Source organism: Dasypus novemcinctus, chromosome 6, assembly GCF_030445035.2.
Source record: "Dasypus novemcinctus isolate mDasNov1 chromosome 6, mDasNov1.1.hap2, whole genome shotgun sequence".
Lineage (NCBI taxonomy): Eukaryota > Metazoa > Chordata > Mammalia > Cingulata > Dasypodidae > Dasypus > Dasypus novemcinctus.
The window spans coordinates 85224772-85245952 of record NC_080678.1 but is presented as its reverse complement, the minus strand read 5'-3'; the positions used below and the strand labels follow the sequence as shown (position 1 = coordinate 85245952).

Here is a 21181-nt window from a genome sequence, read left to right as displayed (position 1 = left end):
AACACTGGCAAACCTGATGCAGAGGGCCTGGCTGGAGAGGTAAGACTTGTGGGTAGTGTGCTCGGCACTGCCAACAGTGTCCTAACCCTTCCAGGACTTGGTATTCTCACACAGAAAATGAAGTGGTTGGTTGGGAGACCACTAAGGTTCTGTCTAGCTATGACATGAATCAAATGCCAAACACCGTAAGCCATTATTGTGTGTATAGCAGGCAGGCATTGCCAGGAAGTAACTGCTGTGATAGGGATGAAGATTAAGACAACTTCAAGTCACTAAATGTGACTTGCTTTTAAGATTCCCTTGAACAATGAAGTGAACTAGCAATTTTTACTAAGCCACAACTAGAATCATCTACTTCAATGGTAATAATAATGAAAAATCTCTCATACTTGCATACTTTACAGTTTAAATTGAAGTCAATTTAAAATATATTATCAATATGTGATTTTGAGTCATAGGATTTAGAAGCAGAAGATCTGGAAGATTTCAGAGACCCTGATGTTTATGCTGTAGCAACTGCTTGCTACCCTCAAAACTGTCAAAAAGTCATTTTCCCCCTTTGCCTTGGTTTTGCCATGTACAAAATGGGGATGATGAACTTACATCACACAGTTGATCAGACAGTCAAACAAAATAATATAAATTAATATACCTTGATAGACAGAAAAATACAAATGGCTGCAGGACATTATAAATAAGTATTAACTTCCCCATGGAGGTGATATGAAAACAGACACTGAAAGGCAGGCACCTAAAGTTGCCAAGGTATGCAGAGGTAGAGCAGAAAGGTCCCCTAGTAAGAGCTGTGATAATTTTACTGTGTTTCCTCAGACCATTTACACCATTAGGGTTCCATGCCCGGCTCCACTACCTATGAATTATGAGGACTTGGGAAAATTACTTTATTTCTAAATGCTCTGTTTCTTCATCTGTAAAATGGGGATAAAAATATTACAGCTATCATAGTTTTGTGAGTATTAAATGAGAAAATGCATGTAAAAACACTGTATGTCTGGAAGAAACGAAGAAAGTAAGAGATGGTGGATGCATGTTGGATTGGTACATGGATAGATGGGGGAGTAATATTGTTTTACACAGTTTCTTCAGCCATAAATCCCCAAAGTATTTCACACTGCCTTTTCTGAATCATCAAATCCCAAACTTACGACAAAACGACGAATGTCTATCTTTCCAAATTACAGGCTTTTCTGAAAGGGGTGAAAACTCTGAGATCATTTGTTCCATTCTTCTCATTTTACAGGTGAAGAAACTGAGGCCAGAGAGGGAAGGGATTTCTACAAGTTGGTAAGCTTGCAAGGGTCAGAGCGGATTAAGATTTGAACAAATTGGGAGTCCAAATCGACCACTTTTTGATCTATCCCACTGTCTCCACAAAAAGACCCATGCTCTCTGGCATGAGTAAGCATTTTCATTCCCTTCTGACCAACAGCTCAGCACAGGGCTGTGTCTTTTGAAAAGTACACCACTGAATACCATTCACCAGAGAGTAGCTTTTTCTCAACAACAGGAAAATAGAGAGCTGTGTTTCCAATTAGTCGGGGAAAGACTCAGCCACAAATTCCTTGCCATTTAGTGTTGCTAAGCTGGTGATTTCTCCCCACAGCAGAGAAATGGTATAACTGTCATCATCCTTTCTGTGATTTGCATCCAAAGAAGTCACATGTGTCTCAGCAACGTGAAATATTCTCTTTCATGTGCCCGAGCATTATCATCTAGTGTCCGCGCCTTCCTCCAGATGGCACATCATTAAGTTCCCCTTCCGTGAGCTAAACTCCTTGACACAAACTTTTCACAACGTAGTATGTTTTAAAAAGAGAAAAATCATTAAAGAACGGTTTAACTTTCCTTCATTCTGCAGTTCTTTTTCTAAAGGGCCCCTTGACTGCCAGATAGCTTTCTCTAGGCACAAAAGATTTCCCTTCATTTTGGTTAACATACCTGATAAAGCTTCATTAAAATTCTTTCCCAAACAGAAAGCTCCAGCATCCTGATTCAAAATAAACCTATGCATTTCTAAAAGGAAAGCTGACAAGGAAACGTTACATGCACACCATTAAAAAGTCAGAAAACCCCTGACTAAGTACTACCATTCGATTCATTAATGCTCAGCAATCCCTTGGGAGACAAGCAAGGCAATGCCATTGAAAGAAACTAAGGCTTGGTGAAGAGGCAAGTGTACTGAGTTGACACAGTTTGGGGGGACTAACAATGGGGAAACATCTCTACGAAGAGAAAGAATCTCCTGGCTTTTGTTTGTTTGTTTGTGTTTTCAGGGTCTTATAACTCCACTTAAAAAGTTTGGAAGGAAAGAAAAGCTTGATTTGGCAGCTGTGGTAGACTGATGCAGTAAAGGTCCCCAATCATCTCCAGTCTCCCGTTTTTTTCCTGTCCCTAGATAGTCCCTTTCCATATTGACTCTCACTTGGCCATGTACTTGTTCTGACTTGTTTTAAAACAGTAGCAAAGGAAATGCAAGCAGAGGCTTGAGAAGTGCTTGTGTACCAGGGCTTGCTCTCTTACTGCTCTTGGAACTAAGTAACCACCATGTGAACAAGACTGGGGCTAGCCTCTTGAAAGATGAGCGACCACTTGGAGAGAGGCCCTGGGTATCTACGCCATCCCAGATGTCCCAGACAAGACCACAGACCTTCACAGAGCTCAGCAGAGAAGAGCTGAGACTACTCTGCATTCAGTGAACCATCCATCTGAGTCCAGCCCAAACTGCCAACCTGCAGAATTGTGAACTAAATAAATATTTGTTATTTTAAGTCACTAATTCTGGGGGTTATTTCTTACATAGCAAAACCTAATCAATACAGCAGTTCTGAAGCTCTCAATGAGGCCAAATCCACCAGATCTATATGGGATATCAATAGATTGTCAAAGGCCAAGAGGCTTCTGACCTGGAAAGATAACTGACACAAGTCCAGTAGCATCCTCATCACAGAACAAAAAATTTGTCCAGCAAACAAAAAGTGGGGATTAGATTTGGAACCATCATAGCCGATGTTTAGTCCTACGAGGAGCATGGATTCAGACATACCCAACAAGATGGCCATGGTTATGGAGGGAGAAGAACTTGGTTTGAGTCCAGCTCTTGCACTTATAATTTCTATGACCTTTAACAAGTCACTTTAACTCTGTCTTCTTTCTTCCATAATAAAATGGCCCCACCAGGAGTTATCACACAAAAGTCTAGTAAGGAATACATGAAAAATGTACATGTGAAAGAAATTTATAACATGTGAAGTACTATAAACAATCAAGTATTATTGTTTATTTAAGACATTTTATTTATTTATTTCTCCACCTGCCCTCATTATTTGTGCTTGCTACCTTCTCTGTGTCGGTTCGTTGTGTGCTCTCTGTGTTTGCTCATCTTCTTTTAGGAGGCACCGGGAACCAAACCCAGGACTTCCCATGTGGGAGGGAGGCACCTAATCTCTTTAGCCACCTCCACTCCCTCAAATATTATTTTTAGGGCAAAGCTGATTAGCAATAAAGCTGCTCCTGTTGGCACAAATTCAAGAAAAAAGATTCTACACCGGGCTGTTTCCATATGCCTATACACCCACCTAATCCCTTCCATCTCAGTCCTCTCTTGTGCTTGTAACAAAAATTCATCCAACTGGATCAATGAATGCCATCAGAATTTAAGACATGGAGCTTTTATGTTTATAAACCATATTATAAGCTAGCAAAAATACTAGAAATGGAAGGCATTTGCTATTGTAAGAAACCCTACTGTGAATTGCTTAGTAATTAGAATAATCACTCCCTAATGTATCTATCATTAGTTCCATTAAATACACACACATTCATATGCATGCACATCATGTTTTAGAAAGCAGGGACTTTTTCCACATGTCTTTACCAAGTTTTTTTTTTTTTTTTCTCTCTCTCTCTCATTGATCAGTGCAGCACTTGTAAAAATCACAAAGAAAAAGGTTTCAGTATCAGATCTTATGGGCCTTAGATATTTCAAAGCATGTGAAAAAGTATGCAGGGTAGGACTGAGGTACAAACTCTGCCTTTGCAAAACTCCTGTGTTTCCTGAGTTTTTGGCATAAAACTAAATAATGGATTTAGTTTCCCAATTTACAGGCTGCAACTAGCCATATTAAAGAACAGAATTTCTTTAATTTTATGATCATCTTCTAGAGACATTTTTCTTACATGCTTTTTGCCTATTACTTTTGTTTTTGATAGAATATATCACAGAGAGTATTTCTGCTTTGACAGAACAATGTCATTTAGCTGTTTTAAGTTTGGGATGACATTAATTTTCTCCATATAACAAATACTTGCCATGTGCCTACTGTGGGCCCAGATGTCCATGATTTTAATCCTCACAACAATTCCATGAGATATAATTCCTATTTTAAGGATTAAAGGAGGCACAGAGAGGCTAAGTAATAGCCACAAAGTCACACAACCAGTCCCTGAAAGAACTGGGGTTTGTTCTGGGCAGTCTAACTTCAGAGTATGTATTCCTAATTTCCAACTTTTTTGCTCCCTGAGCATGTTTCAGAATCCCTGGGATAATGACCAGGTGAAATGGGAAAAATATCACAGAACCTGATATGATGCTGGTCTCAGTGGATCTGAAATTAACATTAGAACTCTGCTGACGACGTCGGTATTTTAAGCACACAAGCGCACGTGTGCACACACACGTACAACCGCCCCCCCCCCCGCTGCCCGCAACCTAGTCAGTTTACTAGATTTATTTTATTTTGACTGCGAATGAAGATATTCCTCTTCTAACTCAATAAAAAAAGCACAACAGAGCTGTAAATATAGAGATGAATGTAAGAATTCAACCGTTTGATTGCATTAATTCAAGGAACTGATTAAAGAGTCTTGATACAATGGTAGAAATCGGTTTGATTTATTAAGCTACATCATCCATGAAATCTGCACAGAGTAGGGAAAAAAATTAAACCTGTCAATTTAAAGAAATACACTCCACAATAAAGGGAATGAGGAAAAGGAACACCTAGGATAATTTATAAACATATGCATAATATGGAGAAAGCACCTCACAACTGGATATCGCATCCCTCTGAGCCTGTGCCTGGGGGCAGCTCCCCCCTCGCTCCCACTCCAGGCTCTCCAGGAAGAGAGTAGTGCTGTTTCGTTGTTGTTTCTCCCACACCTGGAACAGGATGCAGCAAGAAACTGTAAGTTATAAACACTGCATGCTAGTCTTTTATATTATAGCCTCCCGGTACTCAGTTGTGTCTGTCCTGCCACGTGACCTGGACCGAATATCATGACCAAAGACTCCCAGGTTCAAACACTTGTACTGTGCCTCCATGGGAACAGAAGCCTCTGCCCAAAGGCTCCCAACAGAAAACTTGCTAAACTCTTGCTCACCAAAGTGGGATCCACTGGCCACCTGCGATGGTATCACCAGGAAGCTTGTGAGAAATATAGACTCCACCCCTTGCCTCAATCAGAGCCTGCATTTTCACAAAATCCCCACGAGAATTTTATGTTTAAGAAGCACTGTCCTAGGTTTCAGCTGCCAAACAAAGCATTATTCAGTTCTGGGAATAGTGCTCTAACTGCAAGGGGGTAGGCAACCTGGAGGTTGAAAAACTAACTTAGAAGTCTTAAGTGAGCCTGAAAAAGTTTCACCTGGAAAGAAGGAGTCTTACTGACCACTTTCAAAGATTCGAGGGACATCGTGCAGCAGACAGTCAAAGTCTGTTCTAAGAAGTACCAAGGAAAGGAACTGGGTAGTTTAGATGAGAGTTCACAATAGCCATACTTCCGGCAATTGGAACCAAAGAACTCTTTATAGTGGAGTTGCCCTATGCACTGATGCTTGTTTAGCAGCATCCTTGACCTCTACCCACTAGGTGTTAGGAGCATCCCTCCCCAGCAGAGAAAATTTAAAAAATGTTTGCAGACATTGACAAATATTCCCAGAGCGGGCAAAATGGCCCCTGGTTGGGAACCACTGGTTTAGAAGAGCAGTGGTTCAGGTAAATCAACTTGAAGGCATGACTGTTAAAAATAAAAGAGTGCAGTCTTCCATTGTAAAAATAGTGTAAGGAGAGATTTAGATCAAGGAAGCAATGGACTGGCCCTTTTCTGCTCAGGTCACTCCTTCCTGGAATTCTGTGTTCCGTTCTGGTCACACATTTAAACAAAATGTCATGGGCTAAATGAACTATGTTGGTGTGAAAGTCTCCAAGATGAAGACACATCAGGGAATCGTTTCCCACAATGAATACCTGAGACAACTGTTGTGCTAAATCTGGCCGCAAGTCATACCTACCAGATCCTTTCCAATATCTGAAGGACTATCACGAGGAAGAGGAATGAGATCAATTCTGTAAGGTGTCTTCAAGACATAGAGCAAGTGAAAGTTATAAGCTGATTGGGGATTAAGAAGAAGTACCATTTTATGGTAAGAGGGGCCCATGGACAAATGGGTGACATTCTACAGCAGCCAGGGTCCCATCTCTAGAAAGAAAATGTGGAAGTAGCTGGATAATCACATGTCACAGAGGGTGCAGGATGGATTCCTTCCCTGCATTGGAATATCAAGAGATCATTCATTGATTCTATCCTTCAAATATAGAACAGATATTTTATTATACGTGTGCATGCTTATAAGATGAAGTAGAATAAGTCTTTGCATTTTCAAAGTTCACAGGGAGAAGGCCAACTAGAGAATCCACCATGACTTAAGTACTGGAAGTGGGATGGGAATGGCACCTGGTTCAGCATTCTACACAGTTCTAACTAGTCCCTGGATAAAATGTGCTGCCTGATTGGTACTGGACAAAGCAAATTAAAGCAGCAGTACATGTAGAGAACACTGGAGAAGAAGCAAAAAGAGGTAGACTCTTGTCCTGCCACCCAGTAGCTATGGAACCCTGGACAATCCTCAAGTAGGTTAGACAATTTCTGATTTGAGGTTTAAAGATAACAGAGATTGCAGCTATCCTATCATGGCATTCCTGCCCTCTCTGGGTATACAGCCCAGGGCATACAGCCCAGGTCATAACAGAGAGGAGGCTCTCCACATTTGCTGAAGAAATGAAATGAGCTTCCAACAAACAAAGGAGGCCCAATGCTTTCTCCCTGTGGTAGATTACTATGTCCTAGCTCATGTAGACACTAAATCTTTCACTTCCTGTTAATTCATTTTTCTAGTTGGCAAAACAGACATAGCTGTGCAGTTACTTAAAAGAAAACAGCTACCACCCGTGCAATTTTTGTAACTCATGCCTTGCCTGGGGCCAACAATGGCAAGAACCTCTTAGCAAAATACTAATTATCATCACATGGACACAATTAACTATCGTTTTCATGCAAATAATGGATTTAAACCAAATTCAAATGGTGTTTTTTTATAGGGCACAATGCTGACAAGGAGACCAAAGTAAATGTGTCCATGTGTCTTTAATAACAACCTTAAAGGAAGACATATTTTATCCTAAAAGAAGCAGGTCAGTCATATGACCCTACCAAGCAAGTATTAAAACAGCTGTTCTATGCATAGAATAACATTCCTTTAATTTACTGTGTTTGCTTTTTAGACCCTATTTTGTTTTTCCATTTTGAAGAACTAAATGCCCCAGATGAATCAGTCAACAATATGTTGGCTGCTCTCACATTCAGCCTTCTGCTGTTTTATAATAGTGCCCTGATCTTATTTCAAGAAAAGAATGACAAACTTATAGCTGCAAATGCTAAATTTATGGGGTTCTTTGTGGCAGGCATTACTGAGAACAGGGCTGAGGAAATAGGTAAGATGTACTGGAAAGAAGAAACCTCCATAAATACAAGGCCCAACCTCGATTTTCATATGAGCCCCACAATCCAAGCACTGAAGCCCTCCTTATATGCTTGAAATATTTTCCACAAAGGTGTATGGGCAGCCCAAAGGGCTAAGTGCTAATTAGTTGGACAGATGAAGGCTCAGAGAGCCTGAAGGAAAAGAAGTCTTCTTAATTTTGTTTAATCAAGGATTTCCAATCTTTCGCTCAGAGGCTCCTTTCATATAACACCCATTAGGGACCTAAAGTCAAACTTTCTGGATGATGGATTACATCATCCAGGCTTGTGGCCCATTGTCAATCCACAGGGGCAGGTTGACATAGTAGCTAACCTCTGCCTTCCCTATAAATAAATTAAGCATGGGAGAGAATAAGGCCGTTTTCCAACTGGCTCATAAGCCAAGAAGCCAGGTTTTATAGACTTAACAGGAGATCTTTCAGGATCTCTATGTGTCCCGTAAGTAGTATCAAATGCTTGAAGAAGCATGACATGGCCTGAACATACAAGCTTATGTGAAAGGCACGTAATCCCATTCATTATCCCAGTTTTTCTACTCTTCATTTCTTCCTCCCCATCTTACCTTGTAGATATCCAAACAATGTCAGAGCCCAGGCAGCCCCGCCTACCCCATGATGACAAGTTTATGGAATCACATGGTAAGAAAGAAGAGTTAGGGAAACAGATTTCCTTTTCCACTTTCCAAGGACTTGAGACAAACTGTGGAATGACTTGTTTCAAGGGCTCCTTTCTATAACACAAATCTGATCTTATTCTTGACCTGTTCAAAATTACTCCATGATTTCTCACTGCAAACAGGCCGATATCTAAACTCTTCTGCACTGGACCCAAAACCCTTCATGTTCTAGAGCCTGTATATCTTTGAGGCCTGTTAGTTCAGCAGTAACCCCAGCCTCCTGGTAACTGATGCTCCAGCAGTACTGAGTACCTCTAGTTGTCTCCCATGCCATGTCCTGTCCAGTCTCTGTACCTGAATGCCCATCCCCATTTGCCCACCACCAAAATACCAAGCATGAACGAATGCATGACTAGCTCTGAAGCTAAATGACAACTTTCATAGAATCTGAAATTTCAAGTTACCATTTCTCCTGAATGCTCCAGTTAGAATTTAGCTCCTCCTTCTTTAGGTCTCCTGGATTCTTATACCCATATGGTATCACATTGCCCTGTAACTGATGGTTTAGACTGCTGACTCCCTGGGGCCATATTTTACTCAATTTTGAAGCCCAGTGCCTATCAGAGTTCCTGGGATATTATAGTCTCAATACATTTTTGTATTTTGTATCATATGTTTTTCTTATTTTCTTATTTTGTATTTATTCAATTTTGTAATTTTTATATTGTATTTTGTATTGTCAGTTTCATGGTCATGTGTTCAATTTACTGCCACTGAAAACTGTACTGCTATAAGAAGTACATAAGAAATCTGGACACATTCATCTTAGCTCTCCTATTCCCAGAAAAGATATACAATCAGAGAAAAATTTGGTGTATTTGGGATTACCACCACCACCACCAAAAACCTAGATAGTGCCAGAAACCCCCAGTTGAATTTCTGGAAAAATTCTCCTTGGCCTCAGTTGACTGCCTAGCAAGTGCCTTTCCTCTAGGTACAGCATCTTTCCCAGTCATAGACTTATAAAAACCACCTTAAAAGAAACAGATTTTGAGCAGAGGTTCTAATTATTTTTAAAAAGACAATCAAAAAGAGTTGGCAAAGGCCTGTTCAGTTTTAAGAACAGAACTGAAACAGCAATAATTTAACACAGCACTATCCCCTGCAATGGCAAGTAGGCATCTCTCTCTTGGCTCACATGTTTCCTTTCTCTTCTTCCACACTTCTAACAGACCTGGCATTGGAAAGCAGCTAAGGAAGCACTGACACGTGGAAGTTCAAGAAATGCATTCATATCCGTAACTAAATGTTTACACAACCTAGCCCTAGTTCAGTGATGACCACTCGACAAACATTTTACAAGACATATGTAGAAGCCATAAATATTTCAAAAGGAGGAAGGATGCCTTAAAAAAGGATTTTATGAAGTCTTTAGTTTATTTTCAAATATACTGTAAGGCACCAAGGATCACAGAAGCCAAGAACTGATGGGACATATACATATATTTTCAGGACATACATTTAACCCCACAAAACACTGTGTTTGGATTGGCACAAGGTAGAACTCTACCTCACTAAGTCAAGGGTTCATAGACTGGAGGGGGGAACACTGTTTCTTGCCTCCTCGCAGGAATGAGCATTCAAGTTAGTCCTACTCTTTTTAGAAATTGCTGGGAAAGACGTTTTTAAAATTTCCCACCATAATAGGATGCCTCATAACTCAATTTATGCCAATTTAAATGAACATTGAGTTGATGTTTCAGTTACATCCAGCTAATGATATTGTAACCATCATCAAGAAACAGCAATTTTCGGGAAGCGGACTTGGCCCAGTGGTTAGGGCGTCCATCTACCACATGGGAGGTCCGCGGTTCAAACCGCGGGCCTCCTTGACCCATGTGGAGCTGGCCCAGGCACAGCGCTGATGCGCGTAAGGGGTGCCCTGCCACGCAGGGGTGTCCCCCTCATAGGGGAGCCCCACGTGCAAGGAGTACGCCCTGTAAGGAGAGCCACCCAGCACGAAAGAGAGTGCAGCCTGCCCAGGAATGGCACCGCCCACACAGAGAAGTGACATTACAAGATAACGCAACGAAAAAAAGCAGCACAGATTCCAGTGCCGCTGATGACAACAGAAGCGGACAAAGAAGACGCAGCAAATAGACACAGAGAACAGACAACTGGGGTGGGGGGGGGAGGAAGGGGAGAGAAATAAATAAATAAATAATTAAAAAAAAAAGAAACAGCAATTTTCAAGATCTCTTCCCTTTCAAGCACTTCATTTTCTAAGATACTCGGGGTGTTTCAGTGTCCTCAGGAAAATAACATGCAATGGACTTGCTTAAACAATGGGAATTTATTGGCTCATTGTTTTGAGGCCAGGAGAAGTCCAAACCAAGATGTCATCAAGGTGATGCTTTCTGCCTGAAGACTGGCCTTCCAAAGTTGGCTGCAAGTGATCATTGGTCCTGGGCTCCTCTCTCACATTGTGATACACATGGTGACCTCTCCTGGCCTCTCTCTTCTCTTCTGGGTTCCACTGACTTTCAACTTCTTGCTTTCCTGGGCCTTTCTCTATGTCTGAGTTAAATTCTGCTTATAAAAGACTCCAATAATAAGTTTGAGACCCACAGAGGGCATGTATTCAATAGTTGGGGTAGTTCAAGATGATTGGTAGGGTAATAAGCTGTATGTACCCCCAGAAAAACATGTTCTTAAATCTAATCTATCCCTGTGAGTGTGGACCCATTTTAAGTAGAATCTTTTGACAATTTTACTTCAGTTAAGTTGTGGCCCACCTCATTCAAGATGGGTCTTCATCCTCGTTCTTGAGTCCTTTATTAATAGAACAAATGAGAGAGAAAGAGAAAGCCACGGAAGCAAGAAGCTGAAAGCAATGGAAACTGGAAGGGAAGGGAGAGACCAGCAGATGCTGCCGTGTGCCTGGCCAGGGGGCAGAAGAGTCAAGGATTGCTGGCAGTCAGTCTTCAGGAAGAAAGCATCACCTTGATGAGGCCTTAACATTTTCCTGGCCTCACACAGTAAGCTAATAAATTCCCATTGTTTAAGTCAACCCATTTCATGGATTCTGCTTTGAACAGCTGAGGAAATGAAAACAATTGGTATTGAAATGTCCAGGACTTCTCTTAAGATGAGCAAAGTTATTCAAATCCAAGAGGTTTTATCTGCAACCACTGCCTATAGACTGGTCACGGGTCTTTCAGGTGGGCTGTTTTGGTCAGATGGAGCCATTGTAGTTTCTTCTCTTGGGTCATGGATTTTCATTTGTTAAACAAGGGAACTGGACAGTTGGGGACAACCTACAATAGGATCACCTTGGAACTTGTTAAAAAAAAAAAAGAAGAAGAAGAATCCCAGTTCTGTAGCATATCTAAGGAACCAGACCCTCTGGGGATGGTTCCCAGGAAGCTGCATATTTAATAAGCACCCTAGATGATTCTGAAAGTGCAATTAAAAATCTGAGAACCAAGGAATCAATGATTGGTAGGTACTTCCCAGTTTCAACAATCCTGTTGTTGGTCCAGGGCTTGGCAAGAATGTCAAAGCCCCAGTTTCTGAGTGTTTTTCCTCGTTATGCAAAGGACTAGACAGCACTAATTCATACCTACTTTCAACAAATGACACAGAGCATGAGAGGCATACTTTCGGGACATGGGTTTGTAATTTTGATACCTTGGCCAATTTGCTCCTAAGTTCTCCTCTGCACTGCCAGTGTGGTCTTGCTCATTCTGAAGCTGCTGTCACTTCAGGAAAATGTCCTGCAATCTGTGTGCTGCTCAGAGCCCATGTGGGAAATGGTTCTTTTTAGCCTCCTTACCAGTGACTTGGAAGTAAGTCGGATAAACCGCTTATAAACAATCTCATGCCCTTTCAAAGGAAATCAAAAGAGTCATTTTGGCATTTCCTTAACTGGCCACTGGATTCCCTTCATGGGATTTAAGAACCCATACTTCACACAGTCTGTCTCTAAATAGCTACTTTCATTGCCTCCCTAAAAGGGCCTTACAGGGTGGTTTCCATGCATCAGAAATCTGACATTTAGAAGCAAACACCTGCCTTCCCTCCACTCCCAAACTCACCATGCACATTTCCTGAGTTGCACAGCCATTAGCTCAAACATGGACCCTCTGAATTCAGTTGATTTAATCTAAGGAAGGCACTAGAATCAGCCTCTTAGCAGGGGTATTTGGGGAAAGGTTAGAAGGAATGGAGGGACAAAAGATTCAGATATCCTATAGTTGGAGTTGAATAAATGACCGATCATTTCAAAGCTCCAGATTTCGAAAGCACTCAGGGCTATAGAGAAAAATGGGGAGGGGACACCCAGCATCATCAAGAATATATTTTTTCTGTCTGATTTATTTAAATAGAAAGAGACATAAGTGCGTTTATAAGAATTGCTTTAGCTTTTGTATTTATCAGTGGCCTCCATCTTACCTCCATTACAGCTCTGACAGAATAATTAATTTCAGTCAATCAATCATTTAACAAAAACTCGCAGGTGACCTCAACATACCATATAAGCCACAGAGAACTAGTCACAACAGAAGTCTTCAAATTCCCTTGGAAAGGAAAATTAAGCCTGCTATGTGTGGCTTGGGGCAAGCTAAGCCGTAAATCTCTCTTTTCTGATCTCTTCATATAGATGAAAGAGCAATGCCGCTCTGGGTTACATACAACAATTATGTGTTCACCAAACTCAGGGAATCAGCTTTCAGACAGCCGTAATCATCACCAATTAACCACGTCTGCTGACATCCGGTAAGCGCTGCCCCAGAGCTGCTGAATGCCCGGCCCTCCCTTCAGGCAGCCATCCTTTACATCAAACCCATGTATTTCAGAAGGCCTATTAATGTTTGTTGACAATTCCAAATAGAGGTCACCTGTTGTCATGGTGCAAAATACCCTCTTTCCCCCTCTGAATGCCAGGCAGGGAGGGTAGCTTTGTTAGAAACACTTCAATGCATTTCTATATTGCCACCAACATTCAGATCTGATGAAAAGAGAGATTTAGGGTCTCCCAACTCTTTGACTGCAATTCCCATCTGCTCCCATACATCCATTTGGGGCTGGGAGAAGCCTCTTCCGTGGATAATAACCTTGACAGAACGTGTTCAGGCCCTAGACCAGCACGAACTATGTCAAGTCACAGGCTGTCAAATCATAACATGGAGATTTACCCAAACCACCAGAAATGTAAATCCTGAAGGAGTAATTGGCCCCAGGATTTAATTCCACTGGATGCAAAGCAGACTTCTTCCATTTCAAGTATTCCCATTTAGTCCCTAAGCCCCCAAAACAGAGAACTGGCATTTAGGAATTCTGCTGCATAATTTGCCAAGAAATAAATTGACAAGTTTGCACATAAAAGTCCCTTCCTGCACTTCCAGAGTGTTCTTGCATAGCTTGAAAACAGTGAGATTAAGTGGAGATTAAAAAATATAAAATAAGGTTTTATTATCCTCTCATTTGTGCCAAAGAAAGAAATATTAACCTGTAAAATGGCAAAGTTGAACTGTGAGCATTCAGACCTAGAGTCTCTGTCCACCTTGAACTTGTAAGATTCTCAACAAGACTGGATTCCTCTTGAAGGCAAAACCATGCTATTAAAAGGAAAAAAGTTGTCATAAGACTTCTGTTAGAACTGGCTGCCAAGAAGGGATACAATTTAGGGATACGAATTGTTGATGAGTAACCAGAGTTCATTTCATCCTCTGGAATCATAAAGTCCAACACACTGTGTACAGGGTGGAATCATTGCATCTTCACTTGCCGTGGATCTGAGGGGGCCAAGCCCTCTCTCCCACCCTCTAGGGTATGGGTTATCTGAGAGCATCTTGTGTCCAGGACCCAGGCTCCCAACAGCCTGCCAAGGTGTCCTGGGTCACCTCGGCAAATAGGGGTACTGTGGGATACTTAAATTTTTTGAGGAAACCACAGCAATATACAGCATCTGTCAGACACCCTGTGGTAGTTCTCAGTTTCAACATTGGATCATGCTACATTCCTTTGGAATACATCGTATCTTGGTGAAACCGAGTATTTGGTGGGTGCTGTGATAAAGAGAGAAAAAAACAAGCACTGCATGAAAAATCCACATGGAAGAGAAAATGAGGGTGGCAGTGTCCAATCTGATTTCTGGTCTGAGAAACTGTGCAGTGCCCAACAGATACGCAAACACCATAAGAAATTGAGCTTCTTTAAGAATGAAATTTAAATACTATGCTTTCTTTCAAACTACGGTATTTTTTTTCAAATGACTACTAAATTGCTAGGACATAAATACTTATTAACTTATTTGGATCTAACTACTTAATTAACAGAAGGATGTTTTGTTTGGTTGCCTAGGGGCACTATGAAGATATTCCTGAAACTAACAATGCCAGGAACCAAGAAAGTGTGGCGCCCTCTGGATTAGGTTCTGTCCTTCTCCTACAGGGTTTGGACACATCACTTTTTATCTTTACTCTTTGAAACAAGCTTCATTTGCAGGATTCTAGCCTTTGGAGCCTCAGGAAGCTCCCCACAAATACAGATAAAACATCCTTATCCCTTCACTCATCCTCCCTAGAGGAGTTGGAGGACCTTGTGAAAATGGAGACACGAATCTACACGTGGGCCAGAACTGAGGCTAAGCTAAGCCCCCTCCATCTCCTCAGGTGCCTGCAGACTTCGGAAATGTTATTCCATCAGGTGAGTGTGGTTTGCCAAACTCAGACGCTTTCCACCATCTGCGACACAGAGGCCCAGCAAGAGGGAACCGTCCAACCCCAGTCAAGCCATAAGGAAATGGGACCCATCACCTTATTCACTGGGCTATTGCCGCCATCACCACAGGAAGGGTCTAATAAAGATCCATTTCTTTGGGTGGTGTTTTTCTCACCAACACCTCATTAGCCCTGGATCTTGGCCAGTCCTTAACCGACTTTCTTTGAAAAGAGGACAGAAACAAATGACCAGGCTTTTCAGGAAACAAAATGCACAGTAAATAAATGATCTTAAACTACAGATTACTATCATAACCCAAGCCAGGAGAGGAAGCAATCTAATTTCAATCTGTGATCAGAACCAAATACAAAAATCGGTGCATCAGCCTCTCTGCAGCAAGGCGGAGGGGTTTCCGGCTGACCTCTGAATCTCTGCCCAGGAAATGAAAGCAGGAACTGGCAGATAACTTGATGGAAAAACCAGGGAGCTCAATAGAAAGCCAGACAGGTTGCAGTAACACCTGGGAGTTACCCAGGGTTCCTGGTGGAGTCCTGCTTGCCGCCAAAAACTGCTGCTACCTCGACCTCCATTAACCACTTCTCCTGCTGCAATGAATCAGCCTAGGTGCCTGGAAACTAGGAAAATGACACCCTCATTTTCTTGCAAATGTAGATTGCAATCCCCAGGACAGAAATAAGGCAAATTGAATGACTTTCTCCTGGCTGCTAAAAATGAAAGGGGGTTTTAAGTCTTCAGTGATGATCTTTCCCAGTTCAAAAATAGTCCTGTGGCCTCAGCCCACAATCACCCAGAAGCAAGATCTGCCTCTTAGAAGGCTTCTTGGCCAATTCATGCCCCACTTCCCTTCCTTATCCCTCCTCCCACCCCAACCACGAGATTGAAATAACATTTATTGAGCCAAGAGCACAGAACAAGTCACTTTCTCAGAATTACTTCATTTGAGCTTCTTAACAACTCCATGAGGTATATGAGGACAATCCCCATTTTACTGATGAGGAAATTGAACCTTAAAATGGTTATGGGATGTGCTTGAAGTTACACAGTTGGTTGACTTGTACAGCTAGTATTTGAAACCTCTGGCTCCAGAACTTTTTCCTCTATTGTCTTAATTAACTAGAGAGGAATTGTCTTGGTCCTTGACATGAAAAGGAAAGGAGTTATGGGTTCAGGGCCATAGCCACTAGCTTGTAAATGATCCTTGAATGGTTTTTTTTTTTAAAGTGTCCCTTATTCATAACCCATTTGAGATGTGGGGAAATTGTCTTCATATACAGATTTTGTTAGAATAAGTCACTGTCATCTGCCAGAAAATTATAATTTTAAACTTACAAATCTACAGTGTCTATGATGTGACTAGTGTCCTTTTAGATGTGGCAGTACTGTGCAGTGCTAACCTATACTTCCTTTCCTGGGGGCCCAGATGGGGTAGGCATAAAGGAAGGGAGTACTTTATGCCTAAACAGCCTGGAAGAGGCTGGAAGAGTAATGGAAAATTCAGAGTCTTGCACAGGAGAGTCAATTAGTGAGTATTGAATCAAATTGAACCTAAATCCCTATTGTCCAGAAATTAAAATGTAAACATAAAAGTAATATATGTCACAAAAAATGCCATTATAAGAATGATTATAAAGGTGAAATGGTGGCCAATAGAGTATATGCCAATTCAGTAAACTGAAACTCAATTAATTAGACCTGCTGGGCAGAGCAGAGACCAAATCATACAAACCAACAGACAGACAGACAGAAACATACTGACTGGTGGCTGGACAGTAGCTAAATCATAAGTTTCATGGGAGAAAACACCAAGCCAACCCTGTTTATTGCGCTGTCTTCAGGGCTTAGCATCCTGCCTGGCACATAGTAGGTGCCCACCTAAAGTGCAGTGAGGGAATGAGTGGAGCCTCTGTATTCCTTGGCTGGAGCTCAGTCTCACAACCCAAGGAAAAGTGACTGAGTGCCTACTCTGTGCCAGGCACCAGGTCATCCTCAACCACAAGAGCTGCCAGATCTCTTGGCAGAGGAGATCCATACTCACCAGGACACAGTCTGGGCTCTGAGTGCTCAGCAGGACCAGGGCATCTCCTTGGCTATTCCCTATTGCCCGAGTAAAAAGGTGGTCAGTGATTTCATATGACATGTTACTTGCACAGCCCTCTTGACAGAAGAACAAAAATCTACTGCCGCTCTAGCTGAACATGCTCCCTTTGCCTTTTCCACCAGGCTGGCACTGCCTTTGGGTTGGGGGGGCCAATCTCCCTGCTTCTGGGGGGCTCTGAGGCTAAGCAGAGAATTTCTGCCTCACAGAACCCCCATCTGGCACACTGTTGAGAAGGGCACATCCAGGAAATAAATAAAAAATAAACGAACTGTCCAGGCTCTCACTATTAACATTCTACACCTCAGGCTAAATGTGAATGCCATCTTATCAGGCTCAACTTGGAATGCGTAAATGGAAAAAAAAAAAATCCCACCAGCTAACGGCTGTATTAAGAAGTTCCATTTAATCAAATGTTGCATTATCTGGAGTTATTTTTAACAGATGCACATTGGATTAATAAAAACTACACAAAACTTGAGATTAAACAAGAGGTTTTGCTAAGTTGACAGTAAGGCCCACTTTAATCTGAAGTCATATTAAACAGAAGCCTTTGCTATGAGGGGAACCCATAGACATTCCAAATTTCTGGCAGTCAGAAGCACGCCATACTTCATTATTAAATTCTTTTTTTAAAAATGTACTTTGAGCAAATTGTGTACTTAGAAAATTAATTGGAAACATAGCTTTGGTCCTTACCAGACCCATTTCAAAACATCTGAAGGATGCCTGGATAAAAATATGCCCTGCATCCTGTCTGGGTCCCTAGAGAAAGGCAAAAAGGACAGTGAGACTTCCATATGTCGCCTGAAATAATTATCCTAAGAATCACCAGGGATTCACTATGGGTGACAGGCAGGGGAGAATGAGGGAGGATGTTTTCTTATAGACTGGGAAGAGCCTTTGTAGTCCTAACAACAATATTTGTGCATGGCTTTCCAAAATAAGAACTACTTTCAAACCACCATTTTGTGTCTGGTCCTCAGAATTTCTTGAAGTGCAGAGTAAATATTACAGTCCATGTTTTTAGAGACAGATTTCAGTGATTTCCTAACTGGGAAATGGGAGAGATCATGCAAAAAAACATCTCTCCTGGTTCCAAATCACTGTGTGGTCTCCTGAGAATGGTTCATCCTTAGACGACTGGAAAATCCAGTCATGAAAGCTTGCGCACTCTAGGAGAAAACTGCAGAGCAAGCTGGACTTTGAATGCATAGAACAGGTCACAAATGCCCCCTCATGCTCACTAATGCAGTACCTCATCACTTACCATGGCTCATTTAATGTGAGTCACATTAAAATCAGAAAGTTTACTTTTTTGAATATACAAGATATACAAAGTCAATTATCTTTAAAAAGACCATTTGGTGCATTATCTTACCATGATTGCATCCCACTTAAACAAAGGTTCCTCTTTAGACTCCTAAGAGAGCATTTAACACATTGCCATTTTACTGCTGCCAAGCCCTGAAAAGTTTTGATTCAGCATGTGCAAACCATCTCCTATGACAAGTTGCCAATATGTAGATTAGTCCCAAGAACTAACGGGATTCAGAAAGTGCACATCATTCAATTTCAGCCAATTAAATGAGCACCTTCCATTATTAACTCTTTCTTGTTTGGGTCATTAGGACACATACATGGAGGTTGAGAAGGAGACATTCAGTAGAAATGTTTAGGGAGTGAATCAGTTCAAGAATTCTGGTACATTTTTGTGAGGACAAGCCACTGGGGAAGATTTACAGGGTGAGTTTCATATCCAGATTCATTCTTCCAGCACCTTCCCTCTCTTTCATAAAACTCGTCATTGAATCTTACTCTTTTTGGTCTATTTTCCCAGATTTCCAAAATACTGCTATCAAAGCTGCAGGACGAGCCATGAGATGTCACTTGGTTTTAATAGGACAGTTGCCATGTCTGATAAATCTTGCCCCTTAATTTGTTGAGTGGAATTGATCACCTTGTGTCTCAACTCCTGCTGAAAGGATCAGGAAAGCAAGGCCTAGCACTTCGGTCCTAAGGATAGTTACTTAATATTAAGAATAATAGTTTGATTCCTTATTCAAATGAAAATTTGATGAATGTAGCATATTTGGATCTCCTGCACCCAAATGGATCTTTGTCTATTTACTGCCACCATAGACATTTATAAATCTGGCCTGGCCCACTCTCCCCCCCAATGGTGGCCTAGGTCCTGTGTGTGTGGCTGATTCCAGCTTTCTGAATTAAAAAGTGCCATATGCATGCAAATAAACTATGCCTTTTTCTTTGAAACTTAGAGAAGTCTTTATCTCTCAAAAGGTGGGCCAAAGTGCACCAAGTAAATCTTGCCGGTTAACTAATTTAAGTGTCTAGACCTCTCCACTTCTGATAATCTGCATTGTAAATATCTTATTAAACACCTTGCAATCCATTTGAAATATTATCGTTACTTTTGATGAAAGGGCCATAAAAAAAAAATCAAGATAATGGAAGCCTGCTGTGCCCTTTGTTCCTTGGGAACAATTTGCTACAATAGTAACAATTTCTATATTTTTAAAGAATTAATGCTAGTTGAGCTGAGGTTAGTTTAAGACACATAAAACCAGGTGATGGCAAGTTTGCTTTATGATGAAAGTTGAGGGTCTGTGTGCTCCCCAAAAAGAGAGCTTCCTCAAAAAGAATGAGATGGGACTCCTGCCCAGAAATGGGTAGGCAGTCCTCTGTCAGGTATAGGCCTTGGGGTCTTACAGGCTATGGGGTCTGACATCTGACTGGGAGGGGGTGAGGGAGAGTCTTCCTGTCCCCACTGACCTTCTTTGTACATTAACTCACCTCTTCCAGTCCAACTGATTCAGTTTGATGCTGGTCTTCATTGACTTTCAGGAAAGAACCACCATGCTTCATCTCTTCTTTTTCCAATCTCTCTTACCCATTCATTACCCCTGGGAACATGTATAGCAAACTCTGGACACTCGGCTTTGCTTTCCTTCCACAGTTCTTTACTATTTTCACCAACACAAGTGCCCTAATGGCTCCTGTAGAGACATACTTCTCCTTTTCCCTCCTGGAACATCAGAAATGTTCCAAGTACCCCATTTATGGTGTGCCAGCTTAGTACTAAAAAATCTGGCAGAGATAAGAGAACCTGAAATCAGGATTTTCCACAGGCTCAAACAGAACACAAAACGAACATTGCAAGTTTTCTAGCTTCTTCCTATCAGGCACCACCGATGATGCTCCCATTGCAACAAGAGCCATCATCATTCATTGGTGCCTATTATGTGCCATGCACTGTGCTAAGCATTTGATATATACCATGTCATCTACTTCTAAGACAACAGTCTGTGATGAGCATCATTAGACCTATTTTATGGAAGAGAAAATGGGCTCAGGGAGCTTAAATGCCTTCCATGCCTATCTAGGGGTTAAAAGTTTAGGTTTAATTTCTGCATTTCTAAGATACAGCCTCATCTAATAAAAGGGGCAAATGGTTTCCTAGTCCCAAGCAGAGACTTAATTATAAGATTCTCAATTTCTGACCAATCACCACCACTACCTGATTTACTCACAGTCATCTCACAAGTGAGAAGACAAGAGTAGATAAGTTTTTCAATCACTACTGCTTTGCCTGTTCCTACAGCTTCCCCCCCACCCCATCATTCTCTGAATATGGTAGACACTCAATAAATAGTTCTGATTTATTGACTATTTCCATTTACAGCAAAGATTAGGGATTTCTTATCTCTGGTCTCTTGGCTGATCTTAGGTCCTGGCTCCTGGTACTTGTGGGCACACAGACTTTCCTTCCAGCCTCCAACATAAACACACTTGAAAGAGGCATTTCATGGCTTCCACAAATAAGTCTACTCATCTCGATCAGATTTATATGCCAACAAATAAAA

The 21181-nt window shown here is 41.4% G+C and overlaps 1 protein-coding gene across 2 annotated transcripts in view; it reads right to left on the bottom strand.

Moving 5' to 3' along the window:
* The window catches only part of LRMDA (leucine rich melanocyte differentiation associated), a 1093305-nt gene that overhangs the window by 361185 nt on the left and 710939 nt on the right, over positions 1-21181 (bottom strand). The gene's annotated exons all lie outside the window — the stretch shown is intronic.